Here is a 19,707-nt window from a genome sequence, read left to right as displayed (position 1 = left end):
GAAATGTGGTATAGACCCTGAGAGCTGAAGGGGATCTTAGAAGCCATCAAACCCAAATCCGTCTCTTTTATTTTGGGGCAAAGGGCATCAGAAAGGAGGAAAGAAGCAAATTAAAATATTTCCTTCTCTAGGAACTGAATCTTTGAGAATACTAAGCCGTATAGTCATGCCTCCACGTGAGCAAACAAGGAGGCACCACCACAGGGCAGCACGAAGACACCTGCCTGCCACCAGCTACACCCTTTATTAGCCCACTGTCACGAGAAAGCCCATTATGAAAGGTGGCTTGCCCGAGACACCCAGTCAAAGCTGCGGCCCTTCACTACCGTCCGGCAAAGGCTTCGTGCTTGGCCCGGGGCAGAAGGAGCCTGTGGCATCGCCCAACGGAAGGCAGACTTCTCACCCGGTGGTCAAGACTACTTCACACAGATCTAGCTCCAGTGTGCCCCATCCTTTCCAGATGGCTGGAGCAGCAGAGTAAGTCCTCCTTCCAAGTACCTTGTCAGCGCCACACTCACTTGCTGGTTGTGCGGAGGATGAATGGGGCTGGAGGAGGCTAACCAGGTAAAACTGTCAAAATTACCAAAGTGACCTTACACCCGCCTTTGCCGGAGGAGCCTTGTCTTCTAGAGCCAAAAGCAGACCGAGACCAGCCTTAAAGCTCATAAGTAAAAAATGAACTTGCCAAAAACTGTTCACTCTTTTTCACGGAGACGATAAATGCTCCACAGCCCATACATACTCTGTCATGAACCACCAGGAAGAATTCTCAGAGAATGTGCATGACCACTCCAATGCAGCCCATCTGGAACAATCAGAGAAGAGACTGGACAGCCCCACCACTGCACGCACACACACGCACATACACACATAAACATACATACAAACATGCATGCACTGCAGCATCCACCATCCCTGAGACCTCTCTGGGTGACCCCTGTCAGTGGCCATGGCCCATCTCTCACCTTTACCTGGAGCTACATTGGGACAAGTGCCAGATTTCCCACTAGACTCCCAGCCTTATTGTCCAGTCCATGACTAGCGATGGATTCCTGGGATTTACTTAACCTTTCAGTTGACTTAAGTTCTCTGTAAGACAACGAGAAGCAAAAAACACATTGGGGCTGCACAGAGTCTCTTCCCGAGTGTGCCCGTGGGACTTCCATATAGCTCATTGTAGATTATGCCTACTCGATTAAATTTTATTGAATGTTTAAAAAGGATTGCTTGATGCAGGTCACAGCAATGGCTTAATCTTTCTAAGATCTCCATGAGCTGTAAAAGTCTCATGTTATACCACAAAATCCCACAGCACAGCCTGATTCAGCATGTGACTAACGTGGCTGTTTATTTGAGTGAGGGAGAAAAGCCTTAGAGAAAGATTGACCATTTGAATAAAATGTAAATAACTATAAAGGAGAAAAACATATCCATTTTACTGTCCATTTTTTTCTTTACATCTTTTTCGTTAAAGAAAAATAATTTGAAACTTGTGCAAGGCCTAAGTTTTCAGGGATACATTACATCTATCCTTCTTTTGGTATAAATTACATTATTTTATTTAAAAACATACAACATCACTAAATAGATTTGTAGTTTCCCCCCTTTTTATAAATTCCTAAATGCTTTCACATGGTTTATTTTATTTGAGCTTCACTAAATCTTGGAAGAGAACGGAAGTAGACCATTTTACACAAGGGAATGTTACAATAATACGGAGGATCAGAGATGCTAAATGTCCTGATCACCATTCATACAACAAACCAGCTACAATTTACAAAGTTGCAACCAAGTGCCTTAATGATCCTGTGTAAGACCCCAGAGGGCCGATCCACAGTCCTGAGCACGTTCAGCACATACTTATGGCACTTCCCAACTGCTACTGCACTACAGATTGAGGTCAATCCCTACAGAATAAGCCCTCAGCTCCTCAGAATAATACCAACAATCTGGAGGTATCAGGAGTCACACATTCCTGTGTCATGCTGCATACATTACTTCAGCTTGTATACACTTCACTCAGGGTAGTCTATGCACAGCCCTCTCGGTTATCTCATGCAAGAGAGATCAGAATCATCTGTAATGTGCATGATGTAATGTGCATCACACTAGTTGCACATTAGATTCCCTGGAGCAGCGCTTATAAAATACTGCTGTCTGGGGCCCACACCCAGGTATTATGATTTAGTTTGTCTGAGATGAGACAGACCATCAGTATTTTTCTAGATCCTCCCTAGCTCAGTCTAATACATCATTGAGAACCATGGATACCAGAGTAGTTGTCTCTGCCCTCATGGTCTATACATGGCTTGCCATTTCTGCTTTTTATTTCCTTAAGAGAAAATCTACTTCTGGAACTTTCTGTCTCATTCATGCTTTCTAGTTGAAATCACAGATTCAAGATCACATTCAGACTTTAAGGATGTCAAGACCAAACTTATATACTTCTGCTTTTGGCTATAATGAAAGAACAGGGACTGGATTTCAACAACTTCCAACAACTATAAAATTGGAAATACACATTTAACAATGTGTTTTTAGACTTTAGACACTAGAAATTACAAGAGAATAATCCCTGAGAGATGGGAAACAAACAGATGAATTTACAATGCCCCGGATCACTGCCTGGAGAAAGCTCCCAGGCCTTAGCATAAGAAGGCAGACTGACATAAAACCTGGCAGTCTCATGGGTTAAGGACACAGAGTCTAGAGTTCCAGGAAGTCAATGGAGCTAGAATTTTTGGAGCAGAAGGCTGTGGAGGAGGGAGCTTCACAGAAAGATGGAGCTCTGGAGACCTGCCACAGTGTTCCCTGGAACCTTTAGCTGAATGCTTACCTGCATGCAGGGGTGAGTATGAACTGAACAAAAAAAATCACATATTTAAATCTGTGGGGTGCAGGTAAAGTAATGCTAAAAGGAAATTTATGGCAACTTCCATAACCTGGGAACTTCCATAACCTGATAAAATGCAGCTTTGAAAAGTCCACAAGTAAGATTACACTTAATGGTAAAGATGAACACTTTCCCCCTAAGATCAAGAACCAGGCAAGGATTTCTTCTCTTCACTTTTCTTCATCCTGTACTGGTGGTCCTAGCCAGTGTAATAAGGCATGAAAAAGAAATGAAAGCCATGCAAGTTGGAAAGTAATAAGTAAATCTGGCTTTATTGTAGATGATATGATCATCTATGTAGAAATCCTAAGAAATTGAGAGAAAAGCTACTAAAATTAATGAGTCAGTTCTAACAAGGTAGTATGATGAAAGGTAAAGTATAAAAATAAATTATATTTCTACATACTAACAGTGAACAATTGTAATTGTAATTGAATTTTAAAATTAAAAACACATTTACAATATTATTAAAAATATGAATGAAAGAATAAACAAAAATTGCATAATACTTTTAAACTGAAAGCTATAAAGCACCATATGGAGGAATTTTAAAAGATCCAGATAAATGGAGAGATATACATGTAAATATATTAATAAACTCAACTTTACCAACATCTCATTTCTCCCAAAATTAATCTATAGAGTCAATGCAATTTCAGTCAATATCCTAGATGGATTTTCTGTACAAATTGAGAAGTTCATTATAAAATTTATATTGAAATTCAAACAAACCTAGAATAGCCAAAACAATTTTAAAGAGGAAGAAAATCCAAGGGCTCAAACCACCCGATTTAAAGACTTTTTATAAAGCTACAGTAATCAAGACAGTGCAATAATGGTGTAAAGGTGGTCAAATAGATCAATGGAACAGTGTGGGGAGTCCAAAAGTAGACTCACACATTAATAGCCAATTGACTTTCAACAAAGGCAACTCAATGGGGAAATGATCATCATGTCAACATATTATGCTGAAACCCCTGGATACCCACACACCAAAAAAAAAAAAAAAAAAAGCAATCCCAGAACTTTATACTATTTACAAAATTTAACACGAAATGGATTACAGAACTAAACATGAAAACTACAGAATTTCTAGAAACAGGCAGAGGAAAAACCTTACTGACCTTGGGTGAGACAAAAGTTTCTTAAACAGGGTATGAAAAGAAAAATCTAAAGAAAAATAATTGATAAATTAGACTTCATCAAAATTAAAAGACTTTGCACTTTAAAAGACACTACTAAGGCTGTTAAGAAAATTAATCCAAGCCACATGCTGGAAGAAACTATTTGCAAAACATTTGACAATACATATTTAGAACTCTTACCATTCAATATTATGAAGGCAAACAGCCTCATAATAAATTAGCAAAGGATTTGCACAGTCCTTTTGCCAAAGAAGTTACAGATGGCAAATAAATTCACAAAACATAATCAACATCATTAGTCACAATTTGCCAGTTTCTTATAAAGTTAAACATGCACTTATCACATGACGAGCAGTTCTACTCTTCGGTATTTTCCCAAAAGAAATGAAAACTTATGTTCACAAAATTACCTGTATATGAATGTTTATAGCTTTTTCAAAATAGCCAAAAACAGGAAACACCCAAATGCCCTTTGACTGTTGAGGGGATAAACCAACGTGCACACAGTGGGCTTCTACATAATGATAGACAGGATCGAACTGCTGACACAAGCAATGTTACTGATGAACCTCAAAAGCATTTTCCTAATTGAAAGAGGTTACACACAAAAGGATATAACCTCCATGATTCCGTGTATATGAAATTCTAGAAAAGACCTAACGATTGTGATAGAAAGCAGATTAGTGATTTCCAAGGGCCAGGGCGCGGGAAAAGGAATTGACTGTAAAGAGGCAGAAGGGAACTGTTTTCGGTCATAAAATATTTTATATCATGATTGTGTGGTGCTTACATGACTTTACACATTTTTCAAAACTCATTAAATTGTACTCAAATTTGGAATTTTTTGTGTGTGTGTGAGGAAGATTGGATCTGAGCTGTTGCCAATCCTCCTCTTTTTGCTGAGGAAGATTCACCCTGAGCTAACATCTGTGCCCATCTTCCTCTATTTTGTATGTGGGATGTCACCACAGTGTGGCTTGATGAGCAGTGTGTAGGTCCACACCTGGGATCTGAACCTGCGAACCCTGGGCTGCCGAAGCGAAGCATGTGGACTTAACCACCATGCCACTGGGTTGGCTCTTAAACTGGAAAATTTTAATGAATACAAATTTCACCACAATAAATATGGCCAAAAATGAAGGAAGGAAGGAAAATGAAAAGAAGAAAAGAAAAGCAGGGTATGAGCTTGCTGTGCAATGACAGAAAAATACTTCCTCTTATCACTACAGTGCCCCAATCGGGGTGTCTTGTGTCAAGTTGAGGAGTATAACGTAATTTAAGGAGTTCATCTCTGGAATACTATGCATCAGTAGAAACCAAGTTCAAGATACAACACTAATAGAGCTTAAAAGCAAAGAGATGACCACAAAGTAAGAACAAGGATGGGAGCCATAGCATAACATCTCTTATCGAACCCCGTCTGCAAGCATCCTGACGAAGCAGAGTTGGCGGAGGAAGGAAGCTGCTCCTCCGTAAAGGCAATGAGAGCATAGCAGATGTTGTCAAAATCTACTTTTTCAGAACTCTGGAAATTAACCGAAGGATTCCCACAATCCAAGGAGTGTTTATTGAAGAATGGCTGAATCCTGGCAGGGAGAGAGTTTTGTGTCATTCTAACTTGCTCCTCTGCAGATCACACATAGCTACCAGAGGACCCAGCAATCCCACTCTTAGGTGTACATCCAAGAGAGATGAAAACATAGGTCCTCCCAAAACCGTGTACACAGGTGTTCACAGCAGCACTATTCACAAGAGCCACAAACCGGAAAGAGCCCCAAAGTCCACAACTGATGAATAGATAAACAACATGTGGTATTTCCATACAATGGGAGATTATTCAGTCATAAAACGGAATGGCACTCTGACACCTACTACAATATGGTTAAACCCTGAGACCACTATCCCAAATGAAAGATGCCAGTCACAAAAGGCCACGTATTGCATGATTCCATTTACATGAAATGTCCAGAAAATGCAAATCAACAGAAACCAAAAGACTAGTGGTTGCAAGGGGCTGGAGGTAAGGGGGAGTGGCGGATGACTACTAATGGGTCTGAGGTTTCTTCCTTGAGATAAAAATATTCTAAACTTAGATCATGGTGTAGGTTACATAGTGGATAACATACTAAAATCCAGTGAAATTGTACACTTAAAAATGTCAAGTGTACGGTTTGCAAATTACATATAAATAAAAAACGTGTCATTACAAACCATATACCCGTCAGTTCAGTGGTTTACATTCTACATTAACCTATTTAAATAAAAGGACACACAGCAAAAACATTAGAACGACTGCTTTGGGGAAGGGAAAAGGAGAATGGGACGATGCGGGTAAAGGGAGCCTTGCCCCACACCAAGTAGAATTAAGTCAGAACCCTGCACATGGTGTTTAAAAACGAAAAAGAAAATAAGAAGACTTGCTCCAAGTGACCTCCCCCTGGAAGCCGGTTGCTCCTGCAGTCCCACGTCCAAGGAGGAGCGCTGCTCTCTGCAGCTTCTGCAGGTTACGAGGATGGGTCAGCAAGCGCTGCGGCCAACCTGTAGGTTAGCGGAGCCGTGGAATATGGGGCAGGGGGGCCCTCCAGGCTCATTCCACAGCTTGTATCTTTCATGATTCCTGGAAATTCCTGAGAAATCTAGGAACACACAAAAAAACTCACCACTTTTCTCCTCTTTGAGGCTCTGGAGTTTGGTTTCAGGACACTGATCTTGTCTCAATCATTAGGGAGCCCCAACCACAGACTCAAGAACTCAGCTGTTTTCGCCACATCCTCCATTTGTGTAACTGAATCAATTATTCCTTCTCTGATTCCCATTCGTAAGCTTTAACAACTCTGGACTTTTGCCCGTTTATAGTTTGTTACAGAAAATTGAAACTCTCTCACACACACACGCTAACGATTCCATGAAACATCAACAGTAACACGTCCTGGTCAGCCCTCACGGCTTGCAACGGGAAACCTGAGAGAGAGAGAGTGTTAGGTCGCACATGAGTGGCGTAACAGCTGAAGGACAACAGGGCATCATCAACGAGCCAAAGAAACATTCCCAGCAGCGGTGCAGCTAATGGACTCATCACAGAAAAGAGGTGGCAATAAGGCCAACCTCCACCCCCGTCCCCAGCCCCACCACCGCAAGGAACTCTGGGTAATTTCAGGGGGCTTCGCCATAACCACTGCACTGTGGGCTGCTGGCCCATCAAGCTGAGGTCACATGCTCCTCGTCAGAGCCCTGGCTCCTTGTCCTCAGAGGCTCCTGGGAAGAACTGGGGTTCAAAAGGCCCAGACACTTCCTTAAGGGAAAACGAGAGCTAAGTTACATAGCATGTTGTGCTTATCAGGCGTGGAAACGTGCATCGAGTCTGGAGCGCTAAATACAAACCTGAAGCCTGCAGCATCCTCACTGAGCACCGGACGGGCAGTGCGATGCAGGCAGGAGGCATCCTGACCACAGTCCACAATATTCTCCCTCACTTTCGAGCCCTGGATCTCCCTTGAAGCTCTACTCTGACCTAGAGATGCTACTTTGTATCAGATAAAGGAGGCTTTCTTCATTGTGGCTACTATGTCTTCTAAGAGCGGTTGGCTTTATAAAGCCCCACATCCTTAAAACATCAATTAACTACTTGCCTTCATGAGAACAGGAGAGCGGTAAGACGCAGAGGCCAACGAGGGTCAGGTGAGGACATGAGGGGCTGGGAGGGGAGGGAGGGAAGAAGAGAAGACGCAGTGAAGGAGGCAAGAAAGACCCTGGTCCCTCCCTTCTCCTGTGGAAGGGGGACGATGAATGTCTCATAGGAAATCTCATAGGAAAAATTACTGTGTCATAAACCACCCACTCACACACACACACACACACTCACACCCATGTAGCAATCAGTTGCTAATACAGCTGAATATAGTTTATGTCAGAAACCCGTACATTCTTCAATCTAATCACCTCACCACACAACAGGTTTCTCCAACAACTGAGAAGCTTTCCACCACCAGTGGAGAGAACGCTTTTATGCCTCTCCTTTGATTCCACACTCTCGTTCATCCTCCACATCCAATCTGTCACTGAGTTAGGGGGTCCCTTTCACACAGTCCCTCACATCTACCACTGCTTTAAAGTCCTATTCAACCCCAAGGGTCCGAAAACCCACATATCTTCCTGGCCTGATCTTCCTCCACAGGGAATTAAACCCTCATCAAGTTTGTATCATTAGAAAATTAAATTAACACCAGCTCAATATGAAAGCAGATAATCCTCCTTTACAAAATCAAGCACATTTCCAGATTAATACTGAGGCTATAGGGTCTCTCTATTATCATTCATAGTAATAAAAATATTATAGAAATGGTGCACTGAGGAGTCCTGCTTAGTTTTAACAGACTGATGAAACTAAGCTATTTACATCTTTGTCCACAGAGGATGTAACCACAGGAGACGTGGCTGCCTTCTTCGCAGCTGTGTAGTGTGGCTTAAAGGGAGACTCCAGTGGTTCATGAGCAGAAACCAGAGAAATCACCAAGCGTTTAAATAGTACCTGTAGCCGAGAGGTGTAGATGCAGAGACACCGTGATGTTACCAAGATTGCAACCTGGCAGCTAGGTCTAGAACGTGAGCTGCTGAAAGCATTATTGAGAACATGTCCCAGGTTACTCTAAAATAAATGTTATGAGGTACACTGGATAAGAGCCATGGTTACAGATGCAGAAAATTCTGGCCAACAGATGAAACACTGTATTATAGGAAGAAACTGATAGAGCAGAAGTTATTAGAAGACATCACAATTAACCAAATTCTTAATTTTTTTCCATAAAGAATAAACATAGAGAAAAGCGAGGACGGCATCAGAGCAAAGCCTGCTCTTGGCCCACCTGCTACAGGTTCCTACCAGGCACCTCCCAGGAATGAAACCCTTGAAGAATGAAGTCACCAAAGGTTGGAGCTGGAAGTCCACCCAGTCCCCTGTTCCTGCAACATGGGAGGACACTGAGGCCCCAAGGCCTCACAGGATCAGGTGCAGACTCGAGATTTGGGGCCCGCCCTCCCAAGTCCCAGGGGGGAAACATTGGCCTCTGGTGAGCACAGCTTCAGGGAGCCCGTGTGTGCCCCGGGGTGGGGGTGGGGGCGTGGGCGGTGCTACTAGGTGACGTTAGATGGTGTTGTCTCTAGAACCTGTGGTATTTTCCAAAATGCCAATAACAGATGAGGATAACATACATTTTCAAAAAAATTCATTACATTTTAACACCTCCAGGTCCCATGAACTTTTGTTAGGAAATATGAAAATTAGCACAAATTCACAAAGCAGTAGACAACCTCGCACCATATTCTTATCAGTAGACTGTGCTGTGAGGGCTCAGCATGGACTCTTGTCCCATAGGTGCTGTAATGAATATTTATGAAGGAGCAGGAGGGCACCATGTCTCAGAAAGCAGCCTTCTGAAGCAAGAGGCTTTTTCCAGCTACACCAAGACACACTGAACGCAGCCTGGGCAGGTCAGTCTAAAGTATCCAAAATCAAAAGCAAGTTGGAACTGGGTCTTGAAGCATAAAATGAAGAAAGAGCATCCCAAGAAATCACATGAACAAAGGGATGGAAGTAAGAAATTTCATGTCATATTCAAGAAATTGCTGGCAGCCTTATATTGCTTAAGTGTAGAGCATTTGTGGGTTGAGAAAGCAGTGTTTGAGGTGATTCTGAGGCTTAGGGATTGTTCCTTTTGGGGTATATGGTGGTCCCATTAACCAAGATAGGAAATACAGGAAGGAGAGAAAGTTTAGGGGGGCAGATGATGTGTTTTCCTTCTGACACATTAAGCATGAGGTCTCCATGGGCTTCCATTTAGAACGTTGGTTAGGAAGTTCCAAAATAAAAATCAAGCTCACATAAGAAGCTGGGACTGAACATATGGCATGATGGTCGTGGAATACGAGACCAAAGGAGCAGGTAAAGTCACGGTGACTATACGACATTAGATAATTAACAGGACTGAGGATGGGAAGTTCAATGGAGGAAGAGAAGAAGCTCTCAGAAGCACAAAATAAGAACTGGAAGAGTTTGCAGAAAAGTTGAGAGTGTATGTTATCATGGGAACAGAGGGAAAAGTCAATTTCAAAAAGGAGCAAGTGGTCATTGATATCAAATGCCCTAAAAAAGTCAAATAGGACAAGGACTTACAGTGAACCACTGAATTAGACAATGACAACAGGAAAACAATTGCACGGAGCTAGTCTCCATCATCAGGCAGAAGATGTTTATCCTAGGTGCACGCACTGCCCCTTCCAGCTCTTTCCTTTAAGAATCTAGAGTCATCCATTTGGGCTCTTTTAGATAAAGTTTTATGAAGACCTATCTGAGCCGCCTTTATTTAATTAATTTATTTTTTTTAAAGATTGCCACCTGAGCTAATATCTGTTACCAATCTTCCTTTTTTCTCTTCTTCTTCTTTTTCTCCCTATATCCCCCCCAGTACGTAGTTGTATATTCTAGCTCTAGGCCTTTCTGGTTGTGGCATGTGGGACACCACCTCAGCGTGACCTGATGTGTGGTGCCATGTCTGCACCCAGGATCCCAACCAGCGAAACCCCGGACCGCCGTAGCGGAGTGTGTGAACTTAACCACGCGGCCACAGGGCCCACCCCTGAGCTGCCTTTAAACTGCCTCCAGAATGCCAGGTCGTGAGCTCTTCCAGAGACACGGCGCTACATGCATTTCTTTTCTCCCCAGCTACACGCACCTCTTCTGCGTAAGTGGTGCTAGGACAGGATGAGACATGAGGCCCGGAGGCGGTCCATGTGCTCTGGGCAGGTGATGGACAGACTCAGACAACAGTGGGCAGCCTCTCTGAAAAGGAGCATTCTCCACAATCCTCGAATCCTGCTCCGTGAGCCCCAGCCCACTGTGCCCATAGTTAAACCAGCCCTGGTAGGCAAGCAGCGAGGAGATGGGAAATTCATCCTTTTCCAACTCCTCCTGAGAGGAGAAGCAGATGGAACGGGGTTAAACTCACAGCTTTCGGATTCCTGACGCCGACTGAGCCAAGTTCCTTGGGTTTGTACCTGACCCATGAGGACAAAGGGGCCTGGATAAACCCAAAGATCACTGTTCTTAGCAGCCCTGGCGCAGCTGCCTCTCTTGCCTTCCTGGAGAATCTCTTGATTCTGAGACTCCTTCGAAACAGCTCTGAGCAATTCTCCAAGACTAGTCGTCATAAAAGGAGTGTTAGGAGTCATTACATCTATGGAAACTCAAAGCACAGCAGGGTTTTCCAGCTACCTCATCAGCTACCGCCCTGCCCACGGGGTGGGATGAGCACCAAGGCCCCGATGCACCTTCCTCCCAGGAGGAAGTAGACAGGTCGCCCTTTGGAAATCACCCGTGAAACGCTGGACTTCTTCCCGAACGGACACCCAAGGAAAAGGTGGGGACGTCCTCACGCAACACAGCTCTCCCTGGAGATGAAAACTTGGGCTGACGAGCATGAGCTGGCCTGTGGTATTTTGCTTAAAGTATCAACAATGATTATTAAGCTCAATGAAGAAAATACTGCACTTTTTTCCCAGTGACAAAATAACATTCAACATTGTTTACACTTTTCAGTTTCCACTTTCCCTCCCACATCGACCATCGCTGATCTTTTACAATAAAGGGAAGAACAAATGCCTACAGATTTTTCCCACGAGAATTTTTCCTCACTCAGAGGGCATGGAGTATAAAGAATGTGGCCAATTAATTTTGATAAACTAAAGTTGTTCAAGTATAAGACTACGTCTACACAAAGAAGCCAACTGGACTACTACACTACGTCAGACATCTAAGCCATTCGAGCTCCATCACACAGCTCTTCTGCCAGATTTGGCTCCAAATGGCTTTTGACTGTTTTCAAAAACCAAAAATCTGGTGGCTGACCTAGTGGCACAGTGGTAAAGTTTGTGCACTCTGCTTTGGTGGCCTAGGGTTCACCAGTTCGGATTCCAGGCGCAGACCTACATACCGCTCATCAAGTCATGCTGTGGCAGCATCCCACGTAGAAAACAGTGGAAGACTGGCACAGATGTTAGCTCAGGGCCAGTCTTCCTCAAGCAAAAGGAGAAAGATGAGGGCCAATCTTCCTCTCAAATAAAAACCAAAGCAAAAATCTATCTTCAAGGGATCAACCGCTGCCCCCAATTTCTGCAGAAATTCAAAAGAATTTGTCATAGCATTCCAAAAAAGATATACAAAATTGTCCACACAATGACCACATTATGTTGGAAGTCTAGGGGAGCAGCACTCACGCAGATCACCAATTATAGTAAATTTGATAGGAAAAAGTCAATTTCATTACTATATAATCTTAGCTCTATGTACTTGATAGAGGAGGGTATATGGCCTAAAAAAAGCACTAAAAAAAAAAATTGCAAATGCTCATGTGTCTTCCCAGATTCTACCTAAACACACTAGGTGCTTTGAAAAAATATTCTATCAGAAAAGGTGGGGGAAAATGTGCATTTTCATACACTTTCAGTGGGACTATAGATTGGTGCCACCACTTTGGAATATGATTTGTCATTTTCTATTTAAATTTAAGTTATATGTAAGATACGTCTGTCCCCATATCTTATATCTCTCCTTTGTCCACATATCTACCTTTCAACATGCTAGTGCGTGTGCGTGCACAGACACAGCCAAATGCATGCGACTTAGGGACACAAGCCACCTGGAAAGTGGTCCTGTCTGTTCCCATGAGATTTGGGCCCCTTCACAACCTTCTCCGCAAGCACTTCACTCATTTGACCCCAGCGCTGGCAGTGAGTTTATGGAGTATCTGAGTAACATTAGGCCTAAAACTTTAGCCTAAAGAGAGAGAGAGAATTAGAACAGTGGATGATAGGAAAAAAAAAAAAAAAAGAAAGTGAGGGAATAAACATCACATTGCATTGTAATTATACCCACAGTATGATTTGTAATGGACGTCGGCATAAATCTCATTGCAATCAGCTCTCCTGGCACCACAACTGAATGGAAAATGAACTCTATTTCGTTCTTTCACAGTGGGAATTAATTAGGAGAAAAAGTTAACAATTGGCTTTCCACCTGAGGTGTCTGGGGGTCAAGTGCTTCTTCTACTGTCTCAACAAATCATATCCTTCTCCTCAGGATGCTGCTGTAAAGCAGGCAACCATTGGAGTCATCCCCCAAAATGATGACAGCAGAGGGGACCCCCGTGCTAGCTGAGCGTGAGCAGTCCCACCCACTGGTGAGCAGCAGCACACCTGGGTTCATTTAGGACCTGGTGATGACCAGCACGCTGTGCGCAGAGAAACAAAGGCACTGCAATAAAATGCCTACAGCTGAGGCCAGAAGCCTGCTATCTACACCACCACAAAAAAGAAAACAGTCATAACTTATTGCTACTGTCATTCTCTCGCCATTAGTGATCCTCAGTATCAGAGCAGCCCCCAAGCAGAACGGAGAGGAAGCCAGGTTCTTGGCTTGCCTTTGAAATATGCCATAATTAATTTCCGCCACCAAATGCCTTTCATGAGAAAATCTCTGAACTCCTTGCAGCAGGTGGACACTTGTGTCCCCTCGATGGCTCCCTCTGCCAAGCAGGTGGACATCATCATTACAAGCCGAGGGAGCGGCCGTGCACGCAGAGCAGACTGTGTGCCAAGTGCTGGGGAAGCAGTTTTTGTTTTTCTGTAATTTGTCCACGTTCACAGGTGCTGAGCTGAGGCCCTGAGGCTGAGGGTCTCTCCCACACACCCAGGAAACGAGCAGATGTGCAGGGAGAACTGGCCAAGGACTTTCAGAGGACTGAGCCCAGAGAGCTGTCTGTGGCAGCAGTGTCTGCTCATGCTGCCCTCCATCCCTGAATGGGGGCCCAGATGAGGTGGGGAGAAGAGCTTTGTGTGTGCCCGAGGGAGAAAGGCCACTGTGCTGAGGGTGCAAGCCCCACCCAATGATCCTGGGCTTTACAAAAAAATCAGGAGATGACCCAGAAGAAATGGATGCACCCAGCACTATGCAGACCGTCGGCTCTCACCCAGACCCGCAAGAGCCGCTGGGGAGGCAAGGTCCCGCCTTCTTCCTCCGCTCACCCACTTCCTCCGAATTTCTGAGCCTGTCTTGCAGCTAGGCATGGTCACGTGACTGACTTCTGCTCACCAGAACAGGATGCATGCCAGGACCATCAAAACGTCCCACATCAATCCTCTCTACTCTTTACCCTCCCAAGTGGTGGAATGAAGAGAACCTTCAGGGCAGTATCAGAAGAAAAACAGTGAACTGGAGAGCACACAGAGTACCTGCCTCCTATCCACCCCCCGCCCCACAGGCCTAATACAAGGGCATCCCCAATAACCTACGATACCCCTGCCCCACCGACCTACCTCATCCCCGCCCCGCAAACCTGCTTCCTCCTCACCTCTCTGACTTATCATGACCCCGCCCCACTGACCTATCACACTAGCACAAAGTGAAGGTTGATTCTGTTCGAGCCGTTATTTATTTTGAGGTCTATCTGCCACTGCAGTCCCCCTGTCCTAACTACAGTGAGGCATGCAGCCTGTCCACAGTTATTAACAGGGAGCATGTGAACTTGTGGATGAAGTGAATTAACACACTTCTCCAGATGAACGAGGAATGACAAATACAGATAGCTAGCTCTGAATTTATTTCCAAACACCAGAAAACAGAGAGAGTGTAGAGTAGGACGAACGACCGCCTGGATCCGAGCTGGGGATTCTCGGTGCTGGCTGGTGCTTCCGTAAACTAGCTGTATGGGTAACTCACAGCATTCCTCTTCCTCAGGCCTCGCTCTCCACCCCTGTAAACTGAGGGCTTTGCACCGTGTGACGAGGAAGTCCCATCCTCCTCCACCTCTCTAAGTTCTACGTGGTCAAATGGGAAGTGAGTTGACACGGATCTTTTCACAAGCTCTGAAAGACAGGGACTGACTCTGAAGGGTCTTCTGAACAGCGGGAGACGGCTCTCTTCACCCCTCCAGGCCTGTGCTTGCTTGTCTATACTACGGGCACCATAGCGGCTTGCCTTCCACCTGCAAACAGATCAGGTGGCGAGTCCGCTGAATCTGTGATGAGTCAGGAGGACTCAGACGTGCAATGGGCATGTGAGGTCCTTTGAATCCTCACACACATTCTCTCAAATTCTCTCCTTTTTTTCTGACATCTCAGAACTGTGAATACTATGCCATTTATTTACCGTTTCCCCCTCTTACCCTTGGATTTTTTAGCTCGGCCTCCCATCTCTTGCTTGAACAACTGTCTCTCTGATTGAATGTCACTAGTGATGGGGAACTCATTTCCTCCTCAGGTAATCTATTCCACTTAGGAACAATGTAAGGAAGAACTTAGAAAACAGACTCATCCGAAGTCTGCTTTCTTATAACTTTTCTTTATTAGTCAAAATTTAGAACTAAGATCATATCTGTTTTATGTTTGTCTTAACTTTTTTTAACACCATAAAAATCCTAAAAGCTTTCAGACTGAAGGTAGTTTTTAAGGCACTGGTTAGAACTGATTCCAGATAATGACCAGAGCAGACAGCAATGGTGCTGCACAATAAAGTTGCTTCTAGAAGCAGTGAAAGATAAATACATACGCAAAATAACTGAAAAGTGTTGCAACATGCTCTAAACCACCATGCGCTGAGGCTGGGATTGGCTGAGGTGTGGAAGAATGGTTGCTACCATAATTGGGTTGTGTTTAAAAAACCAGTCCAATAACAAGGTGAAAGTATGAAGTTCCTGACAAAGAGTGGGGCTGTGGTCCCCCACAGCAGCTGAAGACAGCCCATCCCCTTGGATATTGCAGCAGAAAATGCCAGGGGAGCAGCTTGGATGCAAGAGTCAGACAGGTGAGGCCCCGCTGGTCCACATGGGGAGGCCAGCTGAGAATGTGGATGCCCTCCCCTTGGATCCAACTAGCTGCATGTGTACGATGATCCACTGCCTGGGTGTTCAACGTCCCGTGAGCTGACAGCAGCTTTCACACTCCTCCCACTCCTGACTCTGAGTGTTGTTTTCTATTTTCTGGGGCAAACACCTCTGGGTCTTCCGGGCCTTCCTCAAAGAGCACTGCTGCCCGTCCTCTCCACCCTCCCTTAACTCCTCCCTCTGGCGGCTTCTCTTGGGCAGCCCAGCCTCCAGCCTGGTCTTTCTTGAGCAGCCCAGCTCCCCCCTGAACTGTGGTTCTGCACTGCGTAACCCCCAGCTGGGGTCTGAGCAGCAGACAAGAGTGAGCTCCACCTTCCCAGGGCCAACTCCTGCTTCCCTAATGATGCTGCTCAAGCCTTCCCTGACTTGTGGCTCCTACACTGGGTTACATGGGGTCCACCCTTGGCTGGGTATCAACACTCTTAGTCAACCTCCGCCTCATGCTGTAGATCTGCAGTTGTGATCTGGGGCCCAAGGCCAGGACTGTTTATCTACCTGCTTGACCTTCCTAGGATCACAATCCAAGGGAATCCTGACATGACGGAATGAAGGGCCAAATCTGTCATTCCACACAATCACTACTTCTTTCTGTTATCCTCAGCATTAATAACTACATCTGAGACTACATGTTAGCTAAGAATAGAGGCTCTGAAATTGCATTTCCTGGGTTCAAACCTCTGCTCTTCCATTTACTATTTGTGTAGGCTGTGCCAAGTGACAACATCTTCTGTGCTTCATTTTCTTAGCTCTGAAATGATAACAATGAAACCAACAATAATAGGGTGTACTCTAATGATTATTATGAGATTAAATAATACAGTGCATGCCAAGTACCAACTAGGCCATGGTCAGCACTCATATGCATTGATGATGGTGATGGTGATGACGATGATGATGACAACAACAATGATGACATTTTCCTCCAAGAAGATTTTATTTCCCCATCAAACTCATTTATACACTCTTCACTAGAACAGGATGGAGAGCAAAGGTCTCTGGGAGCCCATCAGTGTTTTCTCTCTGGGCTGATGTTAATCCACACTCCATTGTCTCATTTTCCAGCACATTGTCTCATTTCTCCATCTTATTCATAATGACATGATGGAGGAATAATGCCCTGTTGAAATCCAGAGATGCCACACTCCAGTATCCTGTAGGCTAAAGAAGGCTTGGAGGCCAAATAAAGTTTAATTTTTAAAAGTTAATTGCCAACACTGTAAAATTCTTAAATTTCACATAATAATCCATATTTGTGGCTTATCTTAAAAGATCAAGAGCTCTGGTCACTCAGAGGCCCCCATTCCCACATTACCATGACATCTGGCTAGAACTTTCTCTGAAGGCTGGTGATCTCCTGGTCACCACGGCCCCGGATCGCACACCTACCGACTATCACTCCTGACTCTGCTCTCGTCTTTCTCACCTGCCCGACCCCAGGAGGCACTGAGTTTTCAGCCTTTGCTTGATTTCCACGATGCAGCAACCTGATCAATCTCCTCACAAATTACGAATATTTGTGCTATAAGCAGGAGCTTAGAGTCCTTCAGATTTAAAATATGAGAATCAGCAGATGAACAAGGGAAGACACATACTAAATTTATTAGAAATTTAAATGTTGTTAGTTTTGCCATTTGATTCAAGGAAATTACTTAGGATTGAACATTTTTGGTCACAGTTTACTATGCTACATAGGTATCTTCTGTCCAAAGAGACACAAATTATAGTGGTGATTGGTTAAACTTTATGGATATACATCATAATCCAAAGAGACATCACACCATAGCTGTGTGTGTGTAAGATGGCTAATCTTACATGTACACTCGGCTAGGTTATGATGCCAAGTTGTTTGGTCAAACACTAGCATAGATGTTTCTGTGAACGGATTTTGTAGACATGAATGACACGGACAGTTGAATTTTAAGTGAAGGAAATTACTCTCAATAATGTGGGTGGTCCTCATCTTATAAGTTGAAGGCTTTAAGAGCAAAAACTGACTTTTTCATGGAAAGAAGGAATTCTGCCTCAAGAATGTAACACAGAAATCATTCCTGAGTTTCCAGCCTGCTGGCAAGTCCTACTGACTTGAATCATGTCAGCCAACTCTTTAAAATAAATCTTTCTTTTCAAGAAAGAATTTCCTTTCTGGAAAATCAAATTGCAAAATTTAAATTTCTAATCTATTTATTATGTATACACACACACACACACACACACATGCACACATATCCTGTTGGTTCTGTTCCTCTGGAGAATCTTTACTAATAAAACAGCATAACAAAAAATCTCAAATCCAAGAGTTTAGTCCCGGTAATCAAGCAGCCATTCCTCTCCCAGCTCTATGGTTTCATAGAGGAGGAAACTGGGACACTGAAAAGCCAAAGACTTGCCCAAAAGGTGCAGTGAGCTAGCGGAGGAGGTAGGTCCAGGTCCCTCCTCTTGACTCACCTCCTGGACATCATCTGTCTCCTGAACCACAACAATTCGTGAATGAGCTTCAGTGAAAACACACAGCATTTTGATGGTCAAGATAGAAGAGATTAGATATTTTTTTTTTACTTAGAAAAATAATGTGGGGAGATCTGTGTCATTGCCCTGCGTCTATCTCTAACCAGCCGTGTGACTTTAGGCAAATTACCCAAGCTGCCTTGTCTTCAGTCTCCTATCTGTAAAGCGGCAGTGATAACCAAACCCTTATTTAATTCTCGTGGTTTGGAGGATAAAACGAAACATAGAATTGAGGGCACTCTGGAAATTTAAAGGAAGATGAAAAAATGTTTTGAGAAGTTGGTGAAACTGAAAAATAGAAAAGGGTAATGGTGGTATTCATATCTATTTTCAGTGGTTTTCAAGAAATACCTTCTGAACTATCTCATTTCACGCCTGCAGGCTGGAGATAAACATGGGCTTTTCTCTCTCCCCCACCTCAGCACATTAGAAGATTATAAAAGAAAACATGAAAATCCTTCCAGGGAATGATCCGCAAAAATAATTTTCTCCTGCATTAAGATATACTTGACTATGCAAAGATTTAAAGCTTTCTATGGTAAGCCTTTTAAAATTGTATCTGACTGACTTCTGTAGTTGAGAAGACCTTGAAAGATTGTGGGGTATACTAATTTTAAGCATTCGTCATAAATTGTTACAACCGAATGCTTGTTTTCATCTCAAGTTCTCATGGTGAAGGATGTAATTTATCACGCCCTAGAGATTTCGCTGAGACTTACAAACTATTAATAAAATAAGTATGGAGTGTAGTGAGGGAATAAACCTGCCTTTCAAGATGTCCTTTCTTCACTAGAAGGAGTCAAGATGCCCAACCTAAGATGCACACGACCCCTGATTCCCACATCTCAGCTCTTCTTGGGGTGGGCACGTCTGTAAAACTCAGTGCACTGCACAGTCTGTATTTGGCAAAACCAAATTGCCCTTCTTGATGGAATCCTCTCAAGGAAAAAAATTAGACATTTTGATTTCCACATACTTTAGAGAATTAAAATCTGGATTTGAATCTCAATAAGATTCACCCAATAATACATCAACTGCCTGTATTACTTTGAAAGAGTTGCTTAATCTTTCTGGGCTTTAATTTAATCCTCTGTCAAGCGGGGGTGATGATGTCTATTTCACAACATGGTTCCCAGGTACTCATGAATGGTAGCCTCAAAGAAATACCACAAATGGTAGAAAACGTAATTTAGCATTAATTGATCACTTACTATGCGTTAAGACATTATTCTCA

The 19,707-nt window shown here is 43.7% G+C and overlaps 1 protein-coding gene across 2 annotated transcripts in view; it reads right to left on the bottom strand.

Moving 5' to 3' along the window:
• The window catches only part of DPP6 (dipeptidyl peptidase like 6), a 988,762-nt gene that overhangs the window by 815,433 nt on the left and 153,622 nt on the right, over window positions 1-19,707 (bottom strand). The window lies entirely within an intron of this gene.

This window comes from Equus asinus, chromosome 1 (assembly GCF_041296235.1).
Source record: "Equus asinus isolate D_3611 breed Donkey chromosome 1, EquAss-T2T_v2, whole genome shotgun sequence".
NCBI lineage: Eukaryota > Metazoa > Chordata > Mammalia > Perissodactyla > Equidae > Equus > Equus asinus.
Note: the sequence above shows the minus strand (reverse complement) of the source record. Positions and strands in the feature narration are given on the sequence as shown.